This window comes from Lepus europaeus, chromosome 18 (assembly GCF_033115175.1).
Source record: "Lepus europaeus isolate LE1 chromosome 18, mLepTim1.pri, whole genome shotgun sequence".
Taxonomy (NCBI): domain Eukaryota; kingdom Metazoa; phylum Chordata; class Mammalia; order Lagomorpha; family Leporidae; genus Lepus; species Lepus europaeus.
The window spans coordinates 35,525,355-35,540,591 of record NC_084844.1 but is presented as its reverse complement, the minus strand read 5'-3'; the positions used below and the strand labels follow the sequence as shown (position 1 = coordinate 35,540,591).

General features: G+C 48.0%; 1 pseudogene; it reads left to right on the top strand.

The window, feature by feature from the left end:
• The first annotated feature begins 5,030 nt into the window (after positions 1-5,030).
• LOC133746837 (adipose-secreted signaling protein-like) lies at positions 5,031-5,840 on the top strand (annotated as a pseudogene).
• The last annotated feature ends 9,397 nt before the right edge of the window (positions 5,841-15,237 follow it).

The window sequence follows — 15,237 nt, the reverse complement described above, 5'->3', positions numbered from 1 at the left end:
AGAAAGTCAGATGCCATACGGGGAGGTGCAGTGGGAGCGGGAGCGGACTGCGGGGACCCCTGAGCCGGCCCAGAGCAGGGTAAGCGTTCCCGAGGAAATGGCTTGAAAGCCGAGACGCGTGAGCGTGTTTCGGGGAGAGAAAGCAGCCTGCCTAAGAGCCGGAGGGCGGGCAGCAGGACGGTGTCGAGGTGGGAAGTTTAGCATGGCTGGAGTGCAGTGGGAGACAGCAGAAGAGCAGGGACCCACCACCCGAGGCTTCACGAGCCGCGCTGAGGAGCTGTGACTGCTTGGGTTGTGCGTGCGCTGAAGCGTGCCTGTGCCACTCGGGTGGCAGAGTGGACTGGATGGAAGCGGGGACGTTTGCAGAGGATGTTACAAAAGTGTAGGAGAGGGTGACGGCAGTGGAGATGGAGAGATGGATTGGAGACACGCTCAGGAGGCAGCGGCAGCAGGACTTGAAAGTTTCTTGGACGTTAGAGATCAGGGACAGGGAAGGGCTAAGGTCGATGATCACGTTGCTGGTTTGGGAAGAGGGGTGTGCTGGTGACTTGGAGCTGGGGCACTGGAGAAGGACCTGTAATCATCTGGGGGAGGTGGGCAGAGAAGTTGCACCCATTTGGGTGGGCTGGGTCGGAGGTGCCAGTGGAGTATTCGAGTAAAGACGTCACGTAGGTGGTTGGGTACCCAAACCTGCGTCTCAGCGCATGGATAAGACTTGTAAATACAGACAAGCAAGCCGTCAGCAAGAGGAAGGAATGAGACCATCTGAAGTGAACGTGCAGAGGGCAAAGAACACAGGCCTAGAAAGATCCCGGAGTTCCCCCACCGCAGAGCTGGCGGCAGAGAAGATACCCAGAGAGGAAACAGCAGAGGGAGCCCCAGGGGCAGGCGCTGGGGGCAGTACTTGAAGCCACCACTTGGGGTGCCCACATCCCGTTGGAGAGTCTGAGGTCAAGTCTCATTTCCAGTCTAGCTCCCTACCAAGGTGCCTGGAGGCAGCAGATGACAGCCCAAGTGCCTGGGTTCTTGCCACCCCTGTGGGAGACCAGGATAGAGTTCATGGTTCCTGGCTTTGGCATGGCCCACCCCTGCTGGTTATAGCACCTGCTGTGTTTGGGGAGTGAACCAGAAGATAGAAACTCTTTCTCTGGCTCTTCTTCCCTCTCTGCTACTCTTTAAATGAATGAATGAATGAATGAATGAATGAATCTTAAAATATATATATATGCCAGAGAGGAAGGAAGAGGATCCGGAGAGTGTGGTGGCATGGAGATCAAAGGGAAAGTTTCAAAATAGTTTTCAGTATGGGTTTCAGAAGGGACTTCAGCAGTGTCACATGTCGCTGAGAGGGCAGGAACAGGTGGAACTGGAAAGTACCTGTTGGGTTTAGAAAACACAAGGCGGGAGCGTGGTGGAAACCCTTTTAATTGTTCTGTGTTGAGAGAGGGACTGGGGAATTTCTCAATGGTCAGTTCATTGAAGGAGTGATTAAGTTGAGGGATCATTTTAAAAAATTTACATTCTTCAACACTTTAACGTAAAACATAGATTTGTGTATTCCCTTGATATAAGGCCTAGACCTCTGTACGTGCATATGTATGATCTGTTCATTGGAGTTCAGCTTTCGTTTCCTTATACAAATCCTATCCATGCATGCCTTGTCTATAATTCTTTATTTCGATTTATCTCAAGTGGACCAAAAGCTTAAAGGTGTCCATGCAACAGTTTAAGTGCAGAACCCTAGGTAATTATGATTTTCTCCCACATTTTTCTTGCTCACCCCAAATCAGTAGAAAATTATAAAGCAATTTTCCTTTTTAAAAACCTTTCCAAAGCATTCAACTTAATTTTCATAGAAACAATCATTTTCTTTTTCTTCCTTACATTTCATGTAGCAATTCTGTAATGATATAGGTCATGTTTGTATTATGCAATGACAGTAACAAATATACCTGTAATAAACAGATTGAATAAAGACACTGATGCTTGGTAAGCCTTTAGCAGTGCAGTGGCAGTAGCATGGTAGCGATAAGGTGTTCAGTGTCCTGAACGCATTAGTGCATCTTACAGGCAATGGAGAGTATTGCTCATTTGCACTAGGTTGGTAAATAGAGGTTAATTCCAAGAGCTTTTACTTAAATTCTAGGGAATGGTTCAAAAGGTAGTTAGATTGCAGTGGGCTGAGATGGAAGCAGGTGTTGAAGAAGTAACCACGGTAGGTGGGTAAGTAAATGCATACTCTGCCTTAAATGGAAGAGACTTGAACAGGTTTAAATTCTAGAAGGAGAAGTATAAAGTCCAACTATAAAGGGAGGAGGGAAGACGAGCCGTAGAAATCCATTGCACGTGGAGAACAGTTCATCATGGAGGACAGGAAAGGCGTTGTTTTCATTGTAAAAGGAGAGAAAGAAGGCTGTGGATTTGGTTGTGTACAGGTGTTTAGGTGTGGTAAAACTAAGTCACAGAGGCCCATATCTGGGAACTTTCTTCTGAGAAGTTGGAGGAGACATCTACTGAGCCTGTAGGGGAAGGCAAAAGAGTTACAGGTTCATGGGCAGTGGAGATTGTGTGTGTGTGGACTTAATGCACCTTCTTATTTATTATAAACTCCTTTTTAAATTTTTTTATTTAAGGATACAAGTATCATGTATTTCATATATACAGATTTAGGAACATAGTGATACTTCCAACCCTATCCTTCCTCCCACCCACACTCCCACCCTTCCTCCTCCTCCCTCCCCTGTTCAGTGGAGAAGCCTTGAAAGAGTTGTTGTATAGGAGGAAGAAAACAGTCACGGAAAAACCCAGGTGGGGCTGTGTGTGCACTGGGGTGTCTGGCTGAAAAGGGGCAAAGGGAAGAGTGTAAAAGATAAGTAAGGGGGCCGGCGCTGTGGCGCAGTAGGTTAATCCTCCACCTGCGGCGCTGGCATCCCATATGGGCACTGGTTCTAGTCCCAGCTGTCCCTCTTCCGATCCAGCCCTCTGCTATGGCCTGGGATAGCAGTGGAAGATGGCCCAAGTCATTAGGCCCCTGCACCGGCCTGGGAGACCTGGAAGAAGCTCCTGGCTCCTGGCTTCGGATCAGTTAGCAGCTCCATCTGTTGCAGCCATTGGGGAATGAACCAACGGAAGGAAGACCCCTCTCTCTGTCTCTCCCTCTCACTGTCTATAACTCTACCTCTCAAATAAATAAATAAAATTAAAAAAAGAAAGATATAGTTCCTGTTATTCAAATAGGGGAGAGAGCCATGTAACAAAGTCTTTATAAAAATAAAAAGCATAAATTACAGTTTATTGTGAAAATTAATTAAGTAGGGCTACGTAGTGCACCAGTATGAATTTTAAAACACTTAGCATTGATTCCAAAGACATGCAGGTCTAAACTCAAAATGTATCCATTAGATTTATGTAATATTTTTCATATAATTTATGTCTCAGTAGAGCTTAACGAAACCCACAAAGCCTTTGTAGAATGAAGACATGAACTTTTAGCACTAAAAAGAAAAAAAAAATCTCAAAACACATAATGTTAAGTGAAAGAGGCATGGTGCAGGAGATAAATATAGTATAAATCCATTTCTATAAAATTCAAACAGATTGAGTAAGCCTGTGCTTTGGACATGCACATGTGTCTGTGATGAAAACCAAGGGAGACGGCGAGCTTCTGTGATCACCGTGAGAGGCGGGTGGTGATTCACTGTGGGATGAAGGAGAGGGTGTGACCAGGGAGGGACAGAGGGGGACTTCTGGTGCCAGTGAGGTGCTTTTTTTATTGTCAACTTTTTAAAAAAGAAGTATTTATTTATTTGAAAGGCAGAGAAAGAGGGAGAGAGTGTGAGATCCACCATTAGCTGGTTTATTCCCAAATGGCCGAAATGGCCAGGGCTGGGCCAGGCTGGAGCCGGGAGCCAGGAGCTTCTTCCAGGTCTCCCATGTGGGTGCAGGGGGCCCAGGGATTAGGGCCATCCTCCACTGCTTTCCCAGATGCATATGCAGAGAGCTGGACAGGAAATGTAGCAGCCGAGACTCAAACAGGTGTCCATATGGGATGCCGGCACTGCAGGCTGGGGCTTTTCTTTCTACGCCACAGCACTGGCTCTGTGAGGTATTCTTGACCTGGAAAACGGTGTGCTGGGTCCCAGCTCCATCAGGAATGCAGCTCTCCACTGGTCATAGGATAATATTGTAGAAATTAGACCTTGGATGATTGTGGGAGGCCCAGGGGAGCAGAGCTCTGCAGAAGGGAGCTGGAAGGCCGGAGGGGTCTCCAACCCATCTTAGAAACCAAGCAGGGCCAGCTGCCTGCATGCCACTGCCAACGTTGACCCAGCCTCTGTGCCCTGCAGCTGGACACTTGATGGGGAGCTGGGACTGTTGTTGGGAAAAAGAGGTGGCGTGGAGTAGAGGAGAAGGCACAGCAGGCTCCTGTGGGGCCCTGCGTCTCCCTCCCCACACCCCACCTGACAGCCTGCAGGGAGGAGCGGCCACTGCTCTGCCTTGGCCACCCCGAGGTGGTGCCTTGCCTGACTCCAAGGCAGAACCTAGCAGGGTAGGGGGTCCTGGGAAACACCTGTCCCTCCGTCAGCCACTCTGAAATATACATGATGGGAGTTACACCTCAGTTACACTGTGATACACACCTGTGGTTACACACTTTTAAAAAGTTACAGCTCGTGGGGCCAGCAGTGCAATGTAGCCGGTAAAGCCACCACCTGCAGTGCTGGCATCCCATATGGGCACAGGTTCATGTCCTGGCTGTTTCACTTCCCATCCAGCTCCCTGCTAATGTGTCTGGAAAGTGTCAGAAGATGGCCTAAGTCCTTGGGCCCCTGCACCCACTTGGAAGACCTGGAAGAAGCTCCTGGCTCCTGGTTTTGTATCGGCTCTACTCCGGCCATTGTAGCCATTTGGGGAGTGAACCAGCAGATGAAAGATCTCTCTCTGTCTCTCCCTCTCTCTCTGTAATTCTCCCTTTCAACTAATAATTTTAAAAAAGTTACAGCTTGACCGCGGCGCGGGGCTGCTTTCTCATGCTCGGCGTTGAGCCCCCGCTGCCGCCACCACTGCAGCGGTCGTTGCTTCCCGGCCCGGCCCCGGGGTGCGCCCCGCAAGGCTCCTGCTGGTGTCCTTGGAGCATGGGAGGCTGTTGAGCTGGAGTGGTGGTGTCCAGCAGGAGCGGGTGTCTCACCCCACGGCAGGGAGGGCGTCCATGGCTGCAGCCAACAAGGGCAACAAGCCGAGGGTCCGGAGTATCCACTTCGCAGCCGGCCACGATGCAGAAGGCTCCCAGAGCCACGTCCACTTTGATGAGAAGCTGCATGACTCAGTGGTCATGGTCACCCAGGAGAGTGACAGCAGCTTTCTGGTCAAGGCTGAGCAAGGACGTCCGCGAGGCACCTGTGCCCAGCCTGCACCTCAAGCTCCTCAGTGTCATGCCCATCCCTGAAGGTTACAGCGTCAAGTGTGAGTACTCAGCAGACAAGGAGGGCGTGCTCAAAGAAGAGATGCTGCTGGCCTGCGGAGATGGCGCCGGCGCCTGCGTGCGTGTAACGGTGCAGGCGCGAGTCATGGACCGGCACCACGGCACGCCCATGCTGCTGGACGGCGTCAAGTGTGTGGGCGCTGAGCTGGAGTACGACTCGGAGCACAGTGACTGGCATGGCTTCGACCGAGGCCTTTGGCCCCACCCCCTCGGGGGCCCCTCAGCCTTAACCCCCGCCTCTCCCCCACATGCTGCGTGCCCCTCCCCAGGGTGGGCGTGGGGGAGGGGTTTCCAGGGGCCTTGCCCACGCCTCGCACCTCTGCCTTCATTTGTGCCACCACCACCCTGCCTCTCCTAGGTCCTCTCCTGCTTCCTCCTCTCCGTGTGCCTCAGTCTCCTGCCAGAAGAAATGGGTTTAGTCCTCAAGGAGGCTATCTGAGGAGGGGAGTGGGGGTCCTGGGGTGGGTTCTACCCACCCACCACCCCAAGCCATGGGGCCTCCAGCAGGGGTCCGAGAGAGGACGGAGCTGGCTCTGGGACGTGGCCCCACTGCTGCTGCTGCTCTCACTTCAGCCACCTCAGCCCCTCCCTCTTCCCCGCTGCTGTCCAAGGGGAGGACTAGGGAGGGGCAGTCTCCAACCCCCACCCCTCGGGTCTGTGTTCTTTGGTTTTTAAATGACTGGTTGGGAAAGAACCCTAAAGAAATAAAACTTCCAGTGGCTACCAGAAAAAAAAAAAAAGTTACAGCTCATAATAATAAATGCTGTCCATTGACCAACTGATAAAAGAACAGGTGTGTCACTTTGAATGCCGTGTATGTAGTCAGTGTCCCCACAACGCCACCAGACTGTGCAGATGTTCAGAGGATACAGAGGCCCAGCTCTGCCTGCAGGTATCAGCCTGGGTGCCACAGAGAGCAGGAGTTTCAAAACAGTAACAAAGTACCAGGAGAAGCACCTGGCTCCTGCCATCGGAACAGCGCGGTGCGCTGGCCGCAGCGCGCTACCGCGGCGGCCATTGGAGGGTGAACCAACGGCAAAAGGAAGACCTTTCTCTCTGTCTCTCTCTCTCTCTCACTGTCCACTCTGCCTGTCAAAAAAAAAAAAAAAAGAGTAACAAAGTAACTGGCCACCTGTGCCTATCACTGCTAATCAGGTGTTAAAATAGATCCTTATTTTACATAACTTTCCCAGCAATCCTATGATTTTAATCCTACACTGTCCATTATTCAAATAAAGGAACAATACAGAGAAATACATGAACTTGCCCCATGCCACATCAGCTAACAAGAATCAGCCCTGAGCAGAACTCGCCTCAGCTTTATCCATGCATTCCTAGTTCCTAACCTCTGTTCTCCACGCCAGCCCTTGCGTCCGCTAGGTGGGAGCCGTGGGAGCCAGGCAGCGCCAGTGCAGGGGGAGCGTGCTTTGCTTGCCCGATCCTGAGAGGCTCTGTGTGCCCAGGAACATCTGTGTGGGGGAGGGTAAAAAAGTGAAAAATAAGCCATAAATCTGGCTTGAGTTATTTTTAAATTTTATTTATTTGAAAGGTGGAGTATCAGAGGGAGGGAGGGAGAGAGAGAGAACCTCCCTTCCACTGGTTCACTCCGCAAGTGCTTGAAACAGCCAGAGCTGGGTCAGGCTGCAGCCAAGAGCTCCATCCTGGTCTCATATGGGTGGCAGGAACCCAAGTACTCGGGCCAGTATCTGCTGCCTGCCAGGTGAATTAGGAGGCTGGATTGGAAACAGGTGGGACTTTGATACAAGAGTTGGGTGTCCCATGTGGTGGCTGCACCTACTGGTGCCACAAGTGTGACATATGTTGAAGGCTTTTTTTCTGAATGCCATGATGAAGTGTTTTGAACTTATGATCGAGAGGGAGTCATTGGAGATTAATGAATAGGGAAATAGTAATACCCTTATTTTAAGGTTTTTGTAAATTTTTATTGGGGGAGGGAGGGGGGAAGGAGAGAACATTCCCATCTACTAGTTGCCTCTCCCAAGTGCCCACAGTAGCTGGGACTGAGCCAGGCCCTCGCCAGAAACTGGGAGCTCAACCCAGGTTGCCTACGTGAGTGACAGGGACCCAATTACCTGAGCCACTACTTTTCCCTCCACGGGTGTGCGTTAGCGGGCAGCCAGGGTCAGGAACAGGGCCAGGTATTGAACCCAGACTGTCCGATGTGGGACGCAGGTGTCTCAACTGCTGAGCCGTCTGCCGGCGCCTGCCCCCCCAGATTTGTGGTTTCAACTGCTGGCACTCATTGTCTAATGCTATCCACCTTTGTGCGTGGGACTAATCTTTTTTGTTTAGACTCTTTCCACGGAGCTTTCCATTATATCATTTGTTTTGATTCTCATGACTGGCCTATGGGGGAGTGCAGAATAAATATTCTTGTCCCCATTATATAAATCTTAAAATGGGGACTTGGCAAGGTTCAGTAATCTGCCCAGTGCCACTTGGCTTAAAAGTGACAACCTGGGTGAGAACCCACACTTCTCTGACTCCTTCTCTTCTCCCCTTCTTCCCACATGACGTTGCCTGATTCAAGCTGGGGCAAGTGCGAACTTCAGGAAAACAAAATGGATCAACATCCTCCAGCACTTGGCACTGAGCTGCAGCCAGGCCTCGCACATTCCCCATCTCTTGAATTCTAGGAGCCGGGAGCTGACTGGCATCATCATCTTTGGAGAAATTAAACTTTAGTCTTGGAATTCCTGTTGGAACTAGAATTACATGACTCACAGATAGGTTGTGATTTAAACCTGACGACAGCAGATGGACTCCTGGCGGGAATATAACAACTCTAGTTACACATAAATTTTGTGTTTTAAAATGGAACAAAGTGTTGTAATCGCAGTGAACAAAAGAATGTAATTAGTCCCAAACGACCAAATCAGAAAATGTGCCAGGGGCTCAGAAAGCAAAGCTGCAGGGCAGGAGTTGGCTTGAGTGCCCAGGATAGCCCTGGCAGAGCCTGCCTGGGACCCCTTCTTCCGCCTTGGCCTCAGCCCCTTTTGTCAAGACTCTGAGAATTTCCTTCATTCAGAGATTCTTCCCCGTTTTCATTTATACAGCTCCTGTCCTTGCTCTGACAGTTCTGCCTCCATCTGTGAAATCCGAATTTAGGAAGGCCTTGAGGCTGTTTACGGTGGAATCCGACTTTTTGGGATTGTAAGTAAGGGCTGGACAGGGGCATCCTGAGGATTTTCTCAGTGTCTCCCGGGCTCTGTGGGCGGAGAGGCCAGGGTTTCAGTCGCCATGCTGTGGTGCCAGTGTGCAGCTTCCCCTACACTCCGCTGATGGCACTGACCCCCGTAACTGCATGGGGAGACCATGTTCTCAGCTCAGCACCCTTCTTTGGCATCCCGTGCCTTCTCCATGTAGACATCAGCAGAGCAGCATGGAAAGATGCCACACCAGGCTTCTGTCTCTTCTAATGTATATTCCTGTATTTCTGAACTGGCTTTTTACTGTCTTTTTTTTTTTTTTTTTAATTTTTGACAGACAGAATGGACAGTGAGAGAGAGACAGAGAGAAAGGTCTTCCTTTGCCGTTGGTTCACCCTCCAATGGCCGCCACGGTAGCGCGCTGCGGCCGGCGCACCGCGCTGTTCCGATGGCAGGAGCCAAGTACTTCTCCTGGTCTCCCATGGGGTGCAGGGCCCAAGGACTTGGGCCATCCTCCACTGCACTCCCTGGCCACAGCAGAGAGCTGGCCTGGAAGGGGAGCAACCGGGATAGGATCGGTGCCCCGACCGGGACTAGAACCCGGTGTGCCGGCGCCGCAAGGCGGAGGATTAGCCTAGTGAGCCGCGGCGCCGGCTGGCTTTTTACTGTCTTAAGTATATATTCATATTATCTCTCTTCTCAGAACTGCTTAGGTCAAAGGCTTAAAAAGAAAGGAATACACATATGTGTGTATATATATATAAATATATACATATATTTATACATGTGTATATCTAACCTTTTCCTCCAAAGCAATCAAAGATAAAAGTAATTTCTTATGCTGTAGAAAAAAATTGAGGATAGGTATGGAAGCATCTCATTAAAGCTGGTATTTTTTAATCCTCAAAACTTTCTGTAATTCTTCTCACTTGGATTGAAAGATGCTGCTTTGTACTCAGCCAGAACCTAGGAAAGACTCAGATACGAAGCGTTTCAGATCTGAGTGGAGTGCACTGCACCATGTGATGCTGGCTTCACCAACCTGTTGGCTCTCATCCACACGGAGTCAAAATGGAAAATGTACCTAATGAAGGTTTCTACATAACTTCTGGGAAACTCTTTGGATTTAATTTTTAAGAATGTAACCCTATTAGTCATCTCATGTAAGTGGTCCCAAAGAGCCCCCCGTAAGTGGCCAACTTTAATTTGCGTGCCTCAGGGAGTCGAGCCCTGTACATGGCTGGCTCTGGTCTTTCGATGACGGTTTGCTTAGTTACAGGCAGGATACAGTAGTTCAAAATTAACCGCAATTAGCGGAGTCATCCATTCTCCCTCCTGCTTACTTAGTTACCTAAATGCATCTGATCAAATACAGTAGCTGACTCAGATTTAATCCATTGTTCAATACCAGTTTCTTGCATTGCATTAGACAAATGTCTGTGTGCCTTGTCTTTCCTGCATGTATGAATGGGGATTAGCTGCTCGCATTCGGGGATGAAATACTGAACTCCTGGCTTTTGTTGCTACTACCCGAGGGCTTAGGGCTTTTTCCTGTGTCTGACTTGAGAGTAGCACTTGTTTTCTCTTGTACTTCCTCTTGTGTCTATAGCAACATACCCTCAAAATTCTATCTTTGAATGGGAAAAAATCCTTTGATACCTGTTGAGACTTATAAAAAGTAAAAGTAAATAGAGGTGGACAATCCCAGGCAGCTACGTAGCTCCGTGTTCTGGTTTTTGTAGTACAGAGAACAGACCTAGTAAAGGGTTTTGTTTCTGGGCATCTCTGCTCAGCCGTGCACACTGCTCCTCCAATCAGGCCCATCTGGAGCAGCTTCCAGGCAGCTGGAGGATGAGATATTGTTAGTCCCCATTTTTGTTTGTTTGTTTGTTTTTGTAGATGAGGATGCACGAGTTAGGGCATGAGTCAAAGCACAAAACCCTTTCTCTGTAGTTATGTCAAAATCCACTCATCGCCTTCCAAATGAGTTCCTCTGTATAAAGCCCCTGGAACTCCCTGGTACCTGGTCCTTTAGAAGTGCCTACTCCTAGTGATACTGCAGTGTCCTGGTGAGGCCTTTGCTGTCCACACCAGGCCACCCCTCTCTCTGTAACCATGTGTTTCTTGGGTTTGTTTTCCTACTTTAACTTAACATTGTGGATGAATTGTTTGCATTTCCCTCCCCCTTGGTGGACAGTCAGCTATTTGAGGACAAGAACCATGAATTGGCTTTGCATCACCCCCTCCCTCAAAGACTGTCATACCACTTTTCAGGTGTTGCAGCCTTAAAAAAGTGTTCTTTGTAATGATGATCCTCAGAACCACTGGGAAGTTATCCACCAGTGTAGGCTTTCTCTTAGACCTGCCTACAAATACTGATAGATACCATGTGAGTATTTTCTTCTTTTTAAAAATGTATCTCCTGGATTTGGCCCCACCCAGCCTCAGACATTTATAATGAACCTGTGGATGGAAGACACCTTTTTCCTTCTCTGTCACTCTGACTTTTGAGCAGATGAAAATACTTTTTTAAAAAAGATAATATATCTCAATAAAGTTAGATTTATCACAGGAATGCAAGGTTGGTTTAATATTAAACAATTCAATGTAAATTATATTAACGAACTAAACATGAAGAACCATAGGATCATTTCACAGACACAGAAAAAGTAGATATCAAAATCCAACATCCAACCCTGACAAAAACTCTCAGAAGATAGTTTTATTCTATAACTAGAAGAAACTTCATTACTTAATAATGAATGATTGGATGCTTTCTTTAGAAAATCAAAACAAGACAAATTTGTCTCACTTCACTATGCCAATTTAACTTGTACTGGTGATGCACTATCCAGTGCAATTAAGCATAAAGTTAGAAAGGGAGTGTTTATTCACAGGCAACATATAATGCAATACACAGCTCAACTAGTGATAAGCTATCGCTAAGTGATAAGCTTAGTAATAGGTGAGCTTACTAAGGTTGGAAGACATGAAAGCAATAAACATAGATCAGTAATATTTCTATACACTAACAATCAGAAATTGAAAAGAAAGACAGCATGTTTACAATGGCATAAAATATGAAATATTTAAGAATAAATGTGGCCGGCGCCGCGGCTCAATAGGCTAATCCTCCACCTTGCTGCGCCAGCACACCAGGTTCTAGTCCTGGTCGGGGCACCGGATTCTGTCCCGGTTGCTCCTCTTCCAGGCCAGCTCTCTGCTGTGGCCAGGGAGTGCAGTGGAGGATGGCCCAAGTGCTTGGGCCCTGCACCCGCAAGGGAGACCAGGAGAAGCACCTGGCTCCTGCCTTCGGATCAGCGCGGTGCGCCGGCCGCAGCACGCCAGCCGTGGCAGCCATTGGAGGGTGAACCAACGGAAGGGAAGACCTTTCTGTCTGTCTCTCTCTCTCTCACTGTCCACTCTACCTGTCAAAAAAAAAAAAAAAAGAATAAATGTGACAAAAGATGTGCAAGACCCATATACTGAAAACTATAAAACATTGTTGAGAAAACTAAACAAGACTAAACAATAGAGAGAATAGCTTTTTCATACATTGGATGACTTAGTATTTCTTAGACGTCAGTTCTTCTCAATGAGATCTAAGAATTCCTGTGAGCTGGTTCAGTTAATTATATGGAAATGCAAAGTACCTAAAATGGTCAATACAGCTTTTGTGAAAAAGAAAGTTGGAGGATTAATACTACCTGATTTGAATACTAAAAATCTACAGTAACCAAGACAGTGTAGTATTATAAATATAGACAAATAAATGGAATATAGAATTCAGAAATATACCCACACATGGGGAAATGTTTTTTAAGAAACATTAATTTTCTTAAAAATTTATCTATCTATCTGAGAGGCATAGAGACAGAGAGCACTCCCAGCCATTGGTTCACTCCTCATATACCAGGATCTGAAAACTCAATCCAGGTCTCTCACATGGGTGATAGGGACCCAGCCATATTTAAACATATTTATTTACTTATTTGAAAGGCAGATCGAGAGAAAGAGAGAGAGACACAGAGACAGAGAGACCTTCATCTACTGGTTGAATCCCCAAATGCCCTCAACAGCCAGGTCTGGCCCAGGCTGAAGCCAGGAGACAGGAACTCAATCCGGATTTCTCCCTTGGGTGGTAGGGCCCCCAAGAACCTGGGCCATCATCTGCTGCCTTTCTATGTGCATTAGGAAGAAGCAGGATTGGAAGCGGAGGAGCTGGAATTTGAACCAGCACCCTGATATGAGATTCAGATATCCCTTGGCAGCTCAAACCACCGTGCCACAATGCCAGCACCGGGACCCAGCTGATTAAGCCAGCACCAACTGCCTTCCAGGGTCACATTTATCAGGAAGGTGCCAATAGGAGTGGAGCTGGGACTTGAACCCATGTACTCCAATATGAGATGTGGCATCTTAATCTGCTAGGCCAGAAGCCTGCTCCTGGATAATTTATTTCTGACAACAGTGCAAAGACAATCTAGCTGAGACAGAGGATACTAATTTCAACAAATGTTGATAGGACAATTGTACATAAAATGATAAACTTGGACCTATACCACATGCCATATACAAAAATTACCTCCAAGTCATCATAAACCTTACATTATAAAACCTCTTTTTTTTAAAAAAAATTATTTATTTGAAAGAGTTACAGAGAGGCAGAGGCAGAGAGAGAGAGAGAGAGAGAGGTCTTCCATCCACTGGTTCACTCCCCAGGTGGCTGCAATGGCTGGAGCTGCACTGATCTGAAGCCAGGAGCTTTCTTCAGGTCTCCCATGCCCCCACGTGGGTGCAGGGACCCAAGGACTTGAGCCATCTTCCACTGCTTTCCCAGGCCACAGCAGAGTTGGCTCGGAAGAGGAGCAGCTGGGCCTCGAACCAGTGCCCACCTGGGATGCCATCACTCAGGTGGTGGCTTTACCTGCTGTGCCACAGCGCCAGTCCCCTATAAAACCTCTTGAAGAAGGTAAAGGCGAAAGCTCTCTGCAGCCTAGGTGTAGGAAATATTTCTTAGATGTGATACTAAAAGCATAATCTAGGGACTAGTGTCTTGGCACAGTGGGCTAAGCTGTCACTTGTGATACTGGCTTCACATAGTGGATTACCAGTTTGAGTCCCCCTCTGTTCTGCTTCCAATCCAGCTTCCTGCTAATGCTCCAGAGAAGGCAGCATAAGACGGCCCAAGTGCGTGGGACCTTGCCACCCATGTGGGAGACAAGGGTGGAGTTCCTGGCCCCTGGCTTTGGCCTTGTGCAGACCTGGCTGTTTGGGCCTTTGGGGGAATGAAGCAGTGGAAGGAAGATCTCTTTATCTCCCTCCCTCCCTCTCTGTCACTCTCCCCTTCATATAAATAAATCATTTTTTTTAAAAAAGGGCATGATCTATTGAAGAAATATGGACAAATTTGACTTTATTAGATTTAAGTTTCTGTTTTTTAATATTTTCATTATTTGGGAGTTAGAGTTATAGACAGATAGAGGGAGGGATGAGAGAAAGGTCTTCCATCTGCAGGTTCACTCCCCAAATAGCCGCAAACGCCAGAGCTCATCCAATCCAAAGTCAGGAGCCAGGAGCTTCTTCTGGGTCTCCCACACAGGTGCAGGGGCCCAAGGACTTTGGCTTTTTTCCACTGCTTTCCCAGGCCATCAGTAGGGAGCTGGATTGGAAGTGGAGTAGCTGGGACACGAACTGGAGCCCATATGGGATGCCAGTGCTGCAGGCAGAGGCTTAGCCTACTATGCCAGAATACTGGCCCTTCTGTTTTTGAAAGACACTATTGAGAGAATGCAAGGACAAGTCACAGATGAGAAGATATTGGCATAACAAATATCTGATAAAGGATTTGAATCCAGAATACATAAAGAATTCTCAAAAATTCCATAACACAAAAGAAAACCAATTTAAAAAATGGGGCCTCGACTTGAACAGACCCTGAACCAAGTAAGATACATAGATGGCATGTTAACATAAGAACAGACACTCAATATTGTCATTAAATTAAAATGATGATAAAATGCCACCCCACATCATCTAGAATGGCTAGCATATTTAAAATGGACCATGTCAGTTGTTGGCAAAAATGTAGAGGAATCTAAATGTTTATACCCTGGTGAGAGGAATGTGACATGGCATACAAAGACTGTGGAAGATGACTGTGGCAGTGTCTAGAAAAAGTTAGGTGTGAAGGTGCTCCAGAAATTTCAGGAAAAATATGAGTTATAAAAAAAAACCATGCGGCCGGCGCCGCGGCTCATTAGGCTAATCCTCCACCTTGCAGCGCTGGCACACCGGGTTCTAGTCCCGGTCGGGGCACCAGATTCTGTCCCGGTTGCCCCTCTTCCAGGCCAGCTCTCTGCTGTGGCCAGGGAGTGCAGTGGAGGATGGCCCAAGTGCTTGGGTCCTGCACCCCATGGGAGACCAGGATAAGCCCCTGGCTCCTGCCATCAGATCAGCGCGGTGCGCCGGCCGCAGCGCGCTAGCCGTGGCAGGCATTGGAGGGTAAACCAATGGCAAAAGGAAGACCTTTCTGTCTCTCTCTCTCACTGTCCACTCTGCCTGTCAAAAAAAACTTTAAAAAAA